Raw genomic sequence first — 13,912 nt, forward strand, 5'->3', positions numbered from 1 at the left:
ATTTTTGAAACAATCTATTCAGATAAGGAGAAATAATTTTAAAAAATAAAGAAAGGCTATCAAAAATATAGGATACTATTAAATAAATATTTGTATCATAAAAATACTTGAAGAAAATGGGCCTGGTTTGATGGCTCTGTGGCTAAATCCTCACCTTGCAACCACTCGGATGGCATATGAGTGTCAGTTCAAATCCCGTTGCTCTATTTCCCATCCAGCTCCATGCTGTGGCCTGGGAAAGCAGTAAAGAATGGTTCAAAGTTTCGGGACCCTGCACGCACATAGGAGACCCAGGGAAGCTCCTATCTGCTGGTTTTAGACCTACTCTGCTCTAGCCATTTCAGCCATTTGAGAAGTGGATCAGTAGATGGAAGATCTTTATCTGTGTCTCTCCTCTCTGTAAATCTGCCTTTCCAATAAAAATTAAATCTTTTAAAACATGCTTGAAGAAGGGCCTGGAGGCAGTCAAGGATGGCCCAGAGAACTGGGATCCTGCACCTGTGTGGGAGACCTGGAAGAGGTTCCTGGTTCCCGGCTTCGGATCGGCACAGCACCGGCCGTTGCGCTCACTTGGGGAGTGAATCAACGGACGGAAGATCTTCTTCTCTGTCTCTCTTCCTCTCTGTATATCTGACTTTGTAATAGAATAAATAAATCTTAAAAAACAATGCTTGAAGAAGATAATGAAAAAGATGTTGAAAACTTCGTTGAATGAAATAGAATTGAAGAACACCCCATGTCTTGAAAGAAATATGGACATACATAAACAGGATGCTCAAAGTATCTATCAGAACTTCATTAAAAAATTTTTTACCATTTTGTTCAAATGGTCAAAAATTCAGGATAAGGAGAGGATCCTATGGGCATTGATGGAACAATGTTAAGTTCATATAAAGTAATGCCAATTTACAACAGACTTCTCAGTAGGAGTCCTATTGGCCAGAAAATATATTCAAGATCTTGAAAGAAAAAGGCATTTAATCAAGAATATTATATCCAGTGAAGTTATCGTTTTTAAGTGAAGGGAAAATAAAGTACTTATCAGACATGTCAACATCTCAATTTCATCACCACAAAACCAACTTTATAAAAGAAAATTCCAAGAGGGATCTTACATTGGAAGTAACCATCAGGAAATGAGCATGGAACTCATTAAAACAACCTGTATAAAAAGGTGCTCCTTCTCTGATCCAGCTACCTGCTAAAATACTTGGGAGAGCAGTGAAGAATTGCCCAGGTGCTTGGGACCCTCCACCCATTTGGAAGATTTCAAAGAAGCCCCTGACTCCTGACTTCCCGCCAGTACAGCTCTGGCCATTTTTACCACTTTGGGACTGAAGCTGCAAGTTGGAATATTGCCTCTGTTTCTCTCCCTCTGCCTCTTTCTTTGTAGCTCCACCTTTCAAATAAATAAATAAGTCTTCTAAAAAATATGAGTGGAAAGATACTCTGTGCTGACCAATTGGAAGAATGATGTCATTAAAATGTTCATACCATGTAAAGAAATCTTTAGACTCAATACCAGTATTTCAAAAATACCAATAATACCAACGGCATTCTTCACAGAATTATGAAATAAAATCCTAAAATTCTTATGGAATCACAATTCTTTTGGGAAAAATTGGACATAATCATTCTACCTGATTTCATTGCATACTGCAGAATTATAGTAATGAAAGCAGCAAGATACTGGTATAAATATCAACATATAGATCAATGGAACAGAATATAGGTTCTAGAAATTAATCAACATGTGTATTTGTAGCCAACTGGTTTTTGAAAAAGATGCCAAGAATACACATTGGAAATGGGAGAGGGTTTTGAATTAATGGTGTTAATTAATTAATTAATTAATAGTATTAGTTTTGCTTCCAGTATTCTGCTTTCAATAGTCTCTCGTTTTTGGCAATTTGACAATTATGTGTCTAGACGTTTATATCTTTGAGTTTATGTTATTTGCAGTTCCTTCAACATCTTACATGTGCGGTGTAATATTTTTACTTTTTAGTTTGGAAAGTTTTTGACAATTATTTCTTCAAATATTCTGTCTTTTCATTTCTCTCCTGTGCTTATGAGATGGCTTTTTAAAAAAACAATTATCCTTTGACTATTTCAAACATTTATTTCATCTCAGAGGTTGAACAATGTTTATTTGTACATCTTTTTTAGGTGCTGTCATTGCTTTTTTTGGGAGAGCAGATTTTCAGATACTGTCTCTGCTATTCCAGAATTCGCATGTTCACCTTGTTGTTTCCATGTTTGTGTTACTATATTCATGCAAAATATTGATTTGAGAGTAATTATATAACATAGATAATCATATCTATATGATTGATTTACTTACTCTAAAGGAAGAGTTACAGAGAGAAGGAGAGACAAATAAAGATCTTCTTTCCACTGATTCACTTCCCAAAAGGCCAGGCAAAAACCAGGAGCCAGGAGCTTCATGTGGATCTCCCACAAGTGTGTGAGGACTCAAGGGCTTAGGTAAATAGTCTGCTGCCTTCCCAGGGAAAGCAGGGAGTTGTATCAGAAGTGGAGTAGCTTGTTTTGAAACCCATATGGTGCTGCTATTGCAGATAGTAGCTTGATTTTATGTGCCATTTATTTATTATATGAGAATTATGCTGAAATCACTTTAATAAATAAAGAATGAGCAATTTTAAAAACATGTTTCTGCTATCTTACATTTTTAATTAGTAAATAGTGAAACATGTTAGTGGTAAAATAGCTACAAAACCCACTTAATTTCCATTTTGTCACTCTAACAATGTGGATCTGTTGTAGACACTTAAACACAAAAATATTATTCTTAAATATTTGCAATTGTAGGAAATATTCATCTTTATAACAATTCAATTACTGAGTTTCATAAGAATTTTTCATGTTTACTCCATGGTTTCCCTTATTGCAAAATTGAATGGACTGTTAACATTTTCTTAAGGATATATATCACAGCTTACTACGGCAACTGTCAAACATCCTTTGAGATATCACCATGATGATCAAATACAAGCGTACAGGCTTTTATTTTCCCATTGGCATTTTCTTGGTGGAGTTATTGGAATAAAGTGTAAGACTTTTTTCTTTTCTGTATGGTATTGCTTTATTATCTTCAAAAACTTTCCAAAATAATTTCAGTTAATGGATTTGTCAATTTTAACCCAATAGTGATAGGTTGTCTATTTTAAAAAATATTTTGTCTTTTTTTTAGTTTTTGTTGTTTATTATACAATTCTATAGGCACAAGAATTTCCCCTTCCACTCTTTATATCTTTATTTTTATCTCTTATTTATCTCTTATTCTGAAATACTCTTAGCAGTATAGAGAATACAGATACCATGTATTTCATAAATACAATTATTTTGGTTAGGTGTATGTTTTCATCTGTTACCATGTTTCTAGGTGAGGGTCTTAATTTCACAACTTTTTTGGTTTGTTATATCTGTTTGAGGCAGAAGCAAGAGATGGAGGGAGAGGGATTTTCAACTTGCTGGTTCATTCCCTAAGTGGCTACATTTGCTGGGGCAGGGCCAGGCTGAAGTCAGAAGCTGAGAACTCCATTCGGTTCTCCCGTGTGAGTGGCAATGACTCAAATGCTTGGGACTTCTTCCAATGCTTTCCCAGGTATGTTACTGGAAGCTGGATTGGAAAAGCAGCAGCTGAGACTCCAAGGTGCTCATCTGGGATGCTGATGCTACAAGTTGCAGCTTAAACCACCCACTGAACCACAATGCAGACTCTTAATCTATTCTATCTATGTATCTATCTATGTATCTATCTATCTCGACAAAATAAGTCTACTGATTAAGAATTGTTTGGTTTCTCTTATTTCTGAAAGTGTCTTTATTTACCATTTTGTGTATCTTTATTTATCATTTATTTCATGTATATTTTCACTCTATGAGTAATTCTACATGATAGGATTTTTTTTCTTCCAGTACATTATTTGTTTTTTCCTGGGACCAATACCTTGACTTAACAGGTTAATCCTCCACGTGCAAGTGCTAGCATTCTATATAGATGCTTGTTTGTGTCCAGGCTGCTCCACTTCCCATCCAACTCCCTGCTTATGACCTGCGAAAGCAGTAGAGGATGGCCCAAAGCTTTGGAACCCTACACCCATGTCAGAGACCAGAAGAAGCTCATAGATTCTGGCTTTGGATTGGTTCAGCTCTAGCTGTTGCAGCCACTGGGTTAGTGGACCATTGGAGGAAGGATCTTTCTCTCTTTCTCCCCTTCTTTCTGTAAATCTGCCTTTCAAATAAAATTAAATCTTTCAAAAAATTTAATTTATATCATTCGCAGTTCCTTATATTAAATATAATTTTACCATTTTCTTTCTTCCTCTGCACGCAGTATTGCATCATGATTTGTTCCTCAAAAGTAGCTTGTTAAGAATCTAGCCTACATGTAATTTTAATTTCTTTTGTGTATATTCCTAGGAGTGGGATAGCTGGATCATAGGGCAGGTTTATTTGTAATTCTCTAAGCACTCTCCATACTGATTTCCATATTGGTTGTGCTAGCCGACAGTAACACCAGCAGTAGTGAAGGAGAGTACCTTTCTCCCCACACCCATGCCAGCAGGTATTATTAGTTGAGTTTTGAATGTAGGCCAGACTCACTGGAGTTAGGTGGTACCTCAACGTGGTTTTCATTTGTATCTCTCTTATGGCTAGGGAACCTGAACATCTTTTTCTATGTCTGTTGGCCATTTTGATCCATTCTTTTGAAAAATGTCTGTTCATTTCCTTTTCCCATTTTGTTCCAGTTTTTTTTTTTTTTTTTTTCTGTTCCTGGGTTTCTGAAGCTCTTTCTGGATCCTAGATATTAGTCCCCTATCACTTGTGTAGTATGCATAATTTTTCTCCCATTCTGTTGGTTTGTTAATTCTTCACTTTAATTGTTTCCTTTGCTGTACAGAAGCCTTTTAGTTTGACATAGTCCCATTCGTTCATTTTGGCTTTGACTGACTGTGCTTTTGGCATCTTTTTAAAGAAGTCTTTCCCTTTTCCTATTTCTTGGAGAGTACTTCCTATGCTTTCCTGTAATAGTTTGATGGCTTCTGGCTGTAGATTTAGGTCCTTGATCCATTTAGAGGCAATTTTTGTATTATTTGACTGGTGTGGGTCTTGATTCTTAATTCTGCAAGCTGCTATCCAGTTGTCCCATCAGCATTTGTTGAATAGACCAGGCTTTTTACTTGGATTGTTTTCAGTTTTCTTGTCAAAGGTTAGTTGGCTATATATGTTTGGGCTTTCTTCTGTTGTTTCTCCTCTGTTCAATTGATCTTCTTCTATATTTCTTTACCAGTACCAGACTGTTTTGATGACCACTGCTCTGTAGTATGTCTTGAGATCTGGGATTGTGATCCCTCCAGCTTGATTTTTATTATTCAGGATAGCTTTGGCTATTTGTGGTCTCTCGTGTTCCAGATAAACATTTGTATCATTTTTTCTATTTCTGAGAAGAATGTTGTTGGGATTTTGATAGGGATTGCATTGAACTTCTATATTACTTTTGGTAATATGGATATGGACATTTTGATGAAATTAAAACTACATATGAGAAGGGGAGCTTTAATCTATGTTTACAGCAGCACAATCTACAATAGCAAAGACATGGAAACAACCCAGTTGCCCATCCAAAGAGGAGTGACTAAAGAAACTGTGGTGGATATACTCCATGCAATAGTATTCAGCCATTAAAGAGAATGAAATGGGCACGGGAAATGGGCAAACACTTCACAAAGGAACAAACCCAAATGGCAAATAAACATATGAAAAAATGCTCAAGTTCCCTGGCAATAAGGGAAATCCAAATTAAAACATCAATGAGGTACCACCTAACGCCAGTAAGACTGGCCCACATGAATAAAAGCACCAACAACACTTGTTGGCTAGGTTGCGGGGAAAAGGGAACCCTACTCCACTGCTGGTGGGGCTGCAGGCTGGTACAGCCTCTATGGAAATCAGTATGGAGAATATTCAAACAACTCAAAATCAACATACCGTATGATCCAGCAATAGCACTCCTAGGAATATATCCAGAACACTTGTTTTATGAGAAACCAACATGCACTCCTATGCTCATAGCAGCACAATCAGTAATTGCAAAAATATGGAAGCAACCAAAATGCCCATCAACAGAGGATTGGATAAGAAAGCTATGGTTCATCTACTCCATGGAATACTACTCAGGTATTAAAAAAAAACAAAATGTAGTTCTTTGTGGCCAAATGGGCCAAACTGGAAACCATAATGCTAAGGGAAATGAGCCAATCCCAAAAGGTTAAATACCACATGTTTGCCTTAATTTAAGATGATATGATGTTATGTATAACATGTTATGTTATGAATGTTATATGTTGTGTATAAACTAAAATTGAAGTGTAGGTGAGGTGGTCACAGAAGGTGGCTGGGAACTCGCATTTACTTTTAATATATTGGTTACTCATTACTATGTCAATTAATTCCATAATGATGTAAATTTTTGCTGATGGTATGTTGGAGCTTTCAATTGACTGGGATGATACTCTGCTGGCTCTGTCTTCAGACCAGAGAGGGTATACCTAAGAAGCCGTTGAACTTGACTGGACAATAAGATGCTGGACTCTATGTTTGGTATACGCTTGCAATGGGGGAATCTCAACTGAACTTGAGCTGTGGTTATGCAACAAGGTGGAGGAATCCAGCATGGTGGGGGGAAGGTTTGGGGAGGGGTGGGGAGAACCCAAGTATCTATGTAACTGTGTCACATAATACAATGTAATTAATGAAGTTAAATAATAAATAATTTTAAAAAGACAGCTGAATTTAAAAAGCAAAATTAATATTGTGAAGCATAAATAAATTAAATGTGTGACAACCGAAAACAAAAAAAAAAAAAAGAGAGAATGAAATTAAACAATTTGCAACTAGATGGTCTGAACTAGAGAGCATTATGCTCAGTGAAATAAAAAGAGAAATATCATGTGTTCTCTCTAATGTAAGGAATCCATCATGCAAATTGAAATGTATAGTGGTAGAGTAATGAAAACTACCATATCCAGAAGTGAAAGCACAATGCAACATGCGTTATTGGATATATCTAGAAAATCGGATGATGGATTGTCTGACATTGTGCCAACAATCTCAGGGCACACTTTATAACAGACTGATGGAATTGTAACTCCATATGAAGAGTTGTGACATTATGGGAAAAATTAATCAGGGGCTGGAAAATGGGGGAAGGGGAATCCCAGACTATGCACAATTATATGATAAATTGCAAAAATAAAAATTAAAAAAAGAATCTAACCTACAAGGTGATATTATGAGGTGGGACATTGGAGAGGTGACTAATTATTATTAGTGCCCTTGTAGTGCAGACTCCAGAGAGCCAGCTATTCCCTTGTTCCATATGAAGACATAGGTACAAGGCACCATCCTTGAACCAGAAAGCAAGTCTTGAGTATACATTGAAACTACTAGTACCCTAGTCTCTGACTTCCAGCTTCCACAAGTGTAACAAATAAACTTCCTTTGTTCATTAATTACCTACCATATAATATTTTCCTATAGAAGCCATAATGGACTGAGACACATATTTTAGTTCCTCTGGATATTTTAAAGATGTTCTATTACACTTTTAAAACTTAATTTTGATGTATCATTTTTTATTGTTATTGTGATTGAAGTTCACTGAATTTGTACAACCTGTAGATTTTAATATTTCATTCATTTGGATAATTTTAGCCATTATTTTCTCCAGGGCTTTTTTTTTTAGCCTATAGGTTGCAACCCTGTTCTTATTCAATTACTCCCGTTTCACAAATAATTGGCTATTTAAACTTATCCCACAATTCCCTCAATGTTTTATTTATTTTTGAAGCCTTTTTTTTCCTTTTTGTATTTCATTTTGTTTAATTTCTTCCTATGCCCATTTTACAGATGATATTTACAGAAAGAAATTCAAGATCACTGAGAATGTACCCTGCGTCCCAGGACAATACTTTTATATCTCAAACTGAAGACAGGATGTGGACCTTAAACGAAAGAAATTGAGATAAAAATAAAGTTTCAATTGGCATCTGTACTTCATATGTGCGAAATTATAGTTTTTATTTTGAAGCTAATAAACTTTCAGTGTTGGAAAGGTTTATATAAAAGCATTAGCTTTCACCTCATTTTATTTACTTTTAGAATTTTAAATGGCAGCATCGAGACACAATTCCTATGAAAATCATCTGGGAGATTCAGTTCCACAGTTCGATCCTTCAAGGAGCATGGAGGTTCTATTAATGTGTGATCCAAAACCACTCAAATCCATCACTTTTCTTCATCATGAGAGGATGTAAGAAACTGTAGTATGTGGCTGACACATATACAAGAGTAGCATAAAGGTTCATGTTTAATTCTTTTAGGGCATGTCTCAAAATGGCCATCAAAAATAGTCTTGAGAAATTAAATATGAAAAGTTTCATTTATAGACCAGGCCTCCTTTTCCCCATTTCTTTTGACATATGGAATAGAATACATATTAGACCTTCACCAGAAATTTAAAGATTTTTTTTCTTATTATATTCCTAGAATTCTGCTACTATGAGTCACGAGCTGCCATCACTTACCCTCAGTGGGCTTCTAATCCAATGGAGGGAGAAAGACTATGATCACTTAGATTCATAGAGGAGCACATTTACAGCTTGTAAACAAAATTACAACTTGTAAAGATGCTTCAAGGGAAATCAATATAGGAGTTTTAGAGAATGTAAAAACTGTGGAAGAGATTGCGGTGGTGCTTGTGGAAAATTAGAAGTGTCTAAATTTTGTATACATCTGGGACTTAAAACCTTTATCATAGGCTGATTCCCTCAGATTTTCCCTCTTTCCTTGTAATCAGTCTTGTGAAGGCTTTATACTGCATTTGCAGGTGGTTAATAGGTGTTTTTTTATACTGCCTATCTTTTTAAATGCAAAGGTTGCAACTCAGCTGAAATTCCAACAACTCAAATATATTTCACATGGGTGTTATTTTCTTCCTGAAAAAAAAAAATCTCATCTAATCAGTGATCCATATCAATAAACCTGAGGAGGCTCAGTCTAGTCTTCAGGTCTGCTACTCTGTCTTTGAAACATTCCCTCTCTGTTTTTTCATTGTTCCTTGTTCATATTCTCCCAGTGTCAATGATTATACTGCATTTTATACTGCATTTTAAAAAATTAAATATTTATTTGAATAACAATTTTCGTTTGAGCCGCAGTGTTAACAAATGCCAGTTTTTAACACAGATCACAAAATGCATGCACAACAAAAGGACTCGTGCAAGGGGCAAAATATTGCTAAGAATTAGGCTAAATAAGCTGCTGATTTTAACAAAAGGCTTGCGATAACTATATAAAATATAAAATGTATTTGCGTAATTATATATTGAATTGCAAATGAGTATTATACACGAACTCCCTTTTGGAAGGCAATTCCTCATTGCACTATAGAACATCTAATTACATTGCAAAAAGTATCCTTTCTTTGGCTACTGATAAAATAATTAATGATACTACTGTAAATACCAGGAAGGCTACAAAAAAAATAAAGAAATAAAATTTCTTTTTCGTCTTCAAAGTGCCTTCCATGCAGAGTAAAGCACTTGACTTGCTGAGCTAAATGCACTACTGCAGAATGTCCTGGGCCAAAGAGATGCTCTTGGGTGATCAGACTCAAAGCAGTCATGCAACCCTCCTATAGCCTGGAAGCCATCATGTCACTCTTACCAATTTTCTCCAGAATGCCACTCAAGACACTTAAAAAATGATGAGACTTCTATGATAAATACACATAAAATGAAGACACAAACTGCTATCGGACACTGCTTACTGGTAGTGTCTGTGCCACCTGAAAGCACCTTTAAAAAGAGCCTATGCGGCAAGAGATAAGTGTCTAAAGATTCAAAATGAATCAACAGTATTGGATAACAACATAATTCTCAACTCAGAAGCTGCCTCAAGATTAGGTGCATCTTCAGTTAATGTAACAGGAAAAAAAGGCCATGGGTTTTATTAATTGTATCCACTCACGAATCGACCTACGGTCACCAGATGTGTAGACACAATGAGATTTTTGTTGTTGTTTATAGTCCTTAATTGAAGTGATGATAAAGAACATAGATCTATTTAAAAACAAAACCAAACAGCTACCTCTGCCTAGATTAAGAGGTAGCACCGGACGTGGGGTTCACATTCTGAGTGGCCACTTGTGGTGCGACTTCAATGATCCGGGGTTTGTCTATGATCCTGGCGGTATGGTTGCCCTTCTCTACAACCCCAATAATCCATGCTTGGTGCCCTTCACCATATTTGGGGGACTTTACACAGAAACAAGCTGTTTGCTCACGTGGTAAACAGATTAGAAGGCCTCCTGATGTCTCCAGGCAGATCCCATGCATGAGGTCAAACATGTTTCCATGGGTCTTGCTCATAGCAGCCATCTTAGCCAGCACAGGAAGGTTGTGAATCACAAATGACACCTTGTTCCTCTGCTGCTTGGCTAGGTTCTGTATGTGGCCCAAAATCCCGAAGCCAGTGATGTCGGTGGCAGCATGGGCATTGAATGCGTGCATGAGTCCAGCAGCTGTTCTGTTGAGCCTGGCCGTATCCATCATTGCTTCCTGGTAAGCCAGCTCCACATCTTCTTGGGTGACCATTAATTTAATTTTATTCCATTTTTCAGGAATGTCCAGCCACTGATGCACTGTGACAGCGACTTGTGTCCCCAGGGGTTTTGTTAACTCCAACACATCTCCTGGCATTGCAATACCTTGGCATGATAAATTCAGTGGGCTGGCAGACAGTTGTAGCGACTTCTCGCAAAACGATCCAGGGGTTTAATACTGTTTGGCCTCCCGTTACAGACGTTCCTGCTTCCTATGCTGCATCTTCAAAGCCCTGTATAATTAGGGGAATCAATTTATCCCTTTCCCTGTTGGTCATTTTATTACTGACCCCTAGGAGCATCAGCATATTGTCACATTCCGTACCCCTATGGCATAGAGATCACTGAGGACATTGGCACCTGCTATCCTGCCCATCATGTAAGGGGTCGTCTACAATAGGACAAATGTAACCCGCGGTCTGAACCAAGGAGAGCCCACCATGCCTCAAAGGAATGGCATGAGTATCTATTCCAATGCCAAGTCTTGGCATGACAGCTCACGGAAACTGTTCATCTTCTTGGAAGTGGTTTTCTTGTAAAGATTCCAGAAACTTCCCTAGGACATCTTGGGGCACTTTGCAGCCTGTGCCCTTCAGTTCTGTGAATCTGGTTAGCTGGAAGCTCTTGTCCAATTCATAAGTTTCTGGGTTAAAGACATGGTTCTTGGGTTCCAGCTCTTCAGAGTTCAACCCTTCTCTTCCCCCTCTCCTGGTGGGCTGGGTTCTTTATTACAGATCCGTCCCCAAGCCCCCTCCACTCCCAGCCAGGGAGTGTACTGCAAGGAGGGTGCGGCGATGTGGGTGCACCAGGGGCCCGGCACTCTCCAGGAAGCTCCAAGTCCCCAGCTGCAGCGGTCTGCGACCAGATGACTGGGCACAAGGGGGACAACCTTAAGTCTCAGGCTGCCGCCTTTAAAGGCACAGCAGCCCGGGTGCGCTCTTAGTGCGCAGCTGAGCCCTGGGCAGGAGGAGGGGCGGAGTGTTGCCTTGCAGCGTCCCTGGCTGGGCCTTGGCGGCCGCAGCAAGAGGAATGGGGTGCGTGGGGTGGGGTGGCGGGGAGGCGCCAGGGGCGCCCCAAATCCCCGCAGCATCCTCGGGGGGCCGGAGGGGCTCGGAGGAGGAGCCACGGGGCAGGTGCCCGGGAACCCCGGGCAGGAGTCTCCCCACCACCGTGCGCGCCCCGGCTCATGATTATATATATTTAAATTGCTTTTATTGATTCTCTTGTATTACAATTGTTTACTCATATGATTTCCCTTTCTGGTGTGAGAGTTTCCAAGATTCTAGCACGAGGCTTGATGAATTAAAGATGTGTAAAATTATTGCACTCATATTTTCTGCAGTTTAAGAGCATTCACTCCATTTTAAAACAATAAAGACACACTCAGAGATACAGATTTGTATATAATAATTATCACCGACATGTTACTTAAAATTGTGGAAATGAGCAATCTAAATAGCGAATAGTAGAACAGTGAAACACAGGGGTGTAAATTTGTAATTTTGAAGACTTTCAATATGGAGAAAATACAATATCTTAAATGAAATGATTAGAGTTATTTAAAAAAACCTGTATGCTCAATGAACTTAAGCTTTTATTAAAAAAAGAGGTTTATTTCATTTTTTTTTGCAAAGTCAGATACACGGAGAGGAAGATCTTCCATCCGAGGATTCACTCCCCCAGGGACCACAATGGCCGGTGCTGTGCCGATCCAAAGCCAGGATCATAGAACTTCCTCCAGGTCTCCCACGCGGGTGCAGGGGCCCAAGGCTTTGGGCCATCCTGGACTGCTTTCCCAGGCCACAAGCAGGGAGCTGGATGGGAAGCATGGTCGCTGGAATTAGAACTGGCGCCCATATGGGATCCCAGTGCATTCAAGGCGAAGACTTTAGAAGCTAGGTCACGGCGGCAGGGCCCAATGAACATAAGTTTCTAAAACGCGCACACACACATGTAATATACATGCATTCACAGGCAAAAAGAAAACTGGAAATAGCCCTTTATCTGTACAATGATATCTCAGGAATCACCAACTTATTTTCCTTTTTATTCTTTCACATTAATTACAGATTTTTTTATCAATATGTATTTTCATAAGTGGAAGAAGCCATTTTTAAACATGTGAATATCAGAACTGAGTATTATTTGCTAAGTGAAATTGGATTTATCCAAGGGAGGAAAGCAGTGTGATCATCTCCACTGCTCTGAGACTCACAAATCTGCCAGGTATCCTTTGAATGTCTGTGGAAAATACATATTACGAAAAAGCTATGTGCAGATTTTAGAAATTCTATGCCAAAATACATTTATGACACGGAGGAAGAGTTGATTGCAGTCTTAGAATAAGGTCTATGAATGGCATTGAATTTCTTCTCTGTGTATTACTATCACATTAACATGAAAATTGATTAAAAATAGAGAAGAAGCATGATTCGGAAAAAAAAACAGTAAACTTCATAGAACTGAACAAATAAATTTAGAAGAAAATGTCACATACTAGAATTCATTAAAAAAAACATTGTCATTACACCAAAAGCAATAGAAATCAAGACCAGAATAAACAAACTGGACCTCATCAAACTAAGAAGCTTCTGTACAGCAAGGGAAATAATCAACAAAGTAAAAAAACAACCCACAGAATGGGAGAAGATCTTCGCGCACGACATAGGTGATAGAGGGCTAATCTCCAGAATATACAAAGAGCTACAAAACAACCAAAATGTCAAAACAAACAAGCCACTCAAGAAATGGGCATGGGAAATGGGCAGACACTTCACAAAGGAACAAACCCAAATGGCAAATAAACATATGAAAAAATGCTCAAGTTCCTTGGCAATAAGGGAAATCCAAATTAAAACATCAGTGAGGTACCACCTGACGCCAGTAAGACTGGCCCACATGAATAAAAGCACCAACAACACTTGTTGGCGAGGTTGCGGGGGAAAAGGGAATCCTACTCCACTGCTGGTGGGGCTGCAGGCTGGTACAGCCTCTATGGAAATCAGTATGGAGAGCATTCAAACAACTCAAAATCAACATACCGTATGATCCAGCAATAGCACTCCTAGGAATATATCCAGAACACTTGTTTTATGAGAAACCAACATGCACTCCTATGTTCATAGCAGCAAATCAGTAATTGCAAAAACGTGGAAGCAGCCAAAATGCCCATCAGCAGAGGATTGGATAAGAAAGCTATGGTTCATCTACTCCATGGAATAC

General features: G+C 38.3%; 1 pseudogene; it reads right to left on the reverse strand.

Annotated features, from left to right (window-relative positions):
* Window positions 1–9,506: 9,506 nt before the first annotated feature.
* LOC101523316 (selenide, water dikinase 1-like) lies at window positions 9,507–11,338 on the reverse strand (annotated as a pseudogene).
* Window positions 11,339–13,912: the final 2,574 nt, after the last annotated feature.

The sequence above is a fragment of the Ochotona princeps genome, chromosome X, assembly GCF_030435755.1.
Source record: "Ochotona princeps isolate mOchPri1 chromosome X, mOchPri1.hap1, whole genome shotgun sequence".
Classification (NCBI taxonomy): Eukaryota; Metazoa; Chordata; class Mammalia; order Lagomorpha; family Ochotonidae; genus Ochotona; species Ochotona princeps.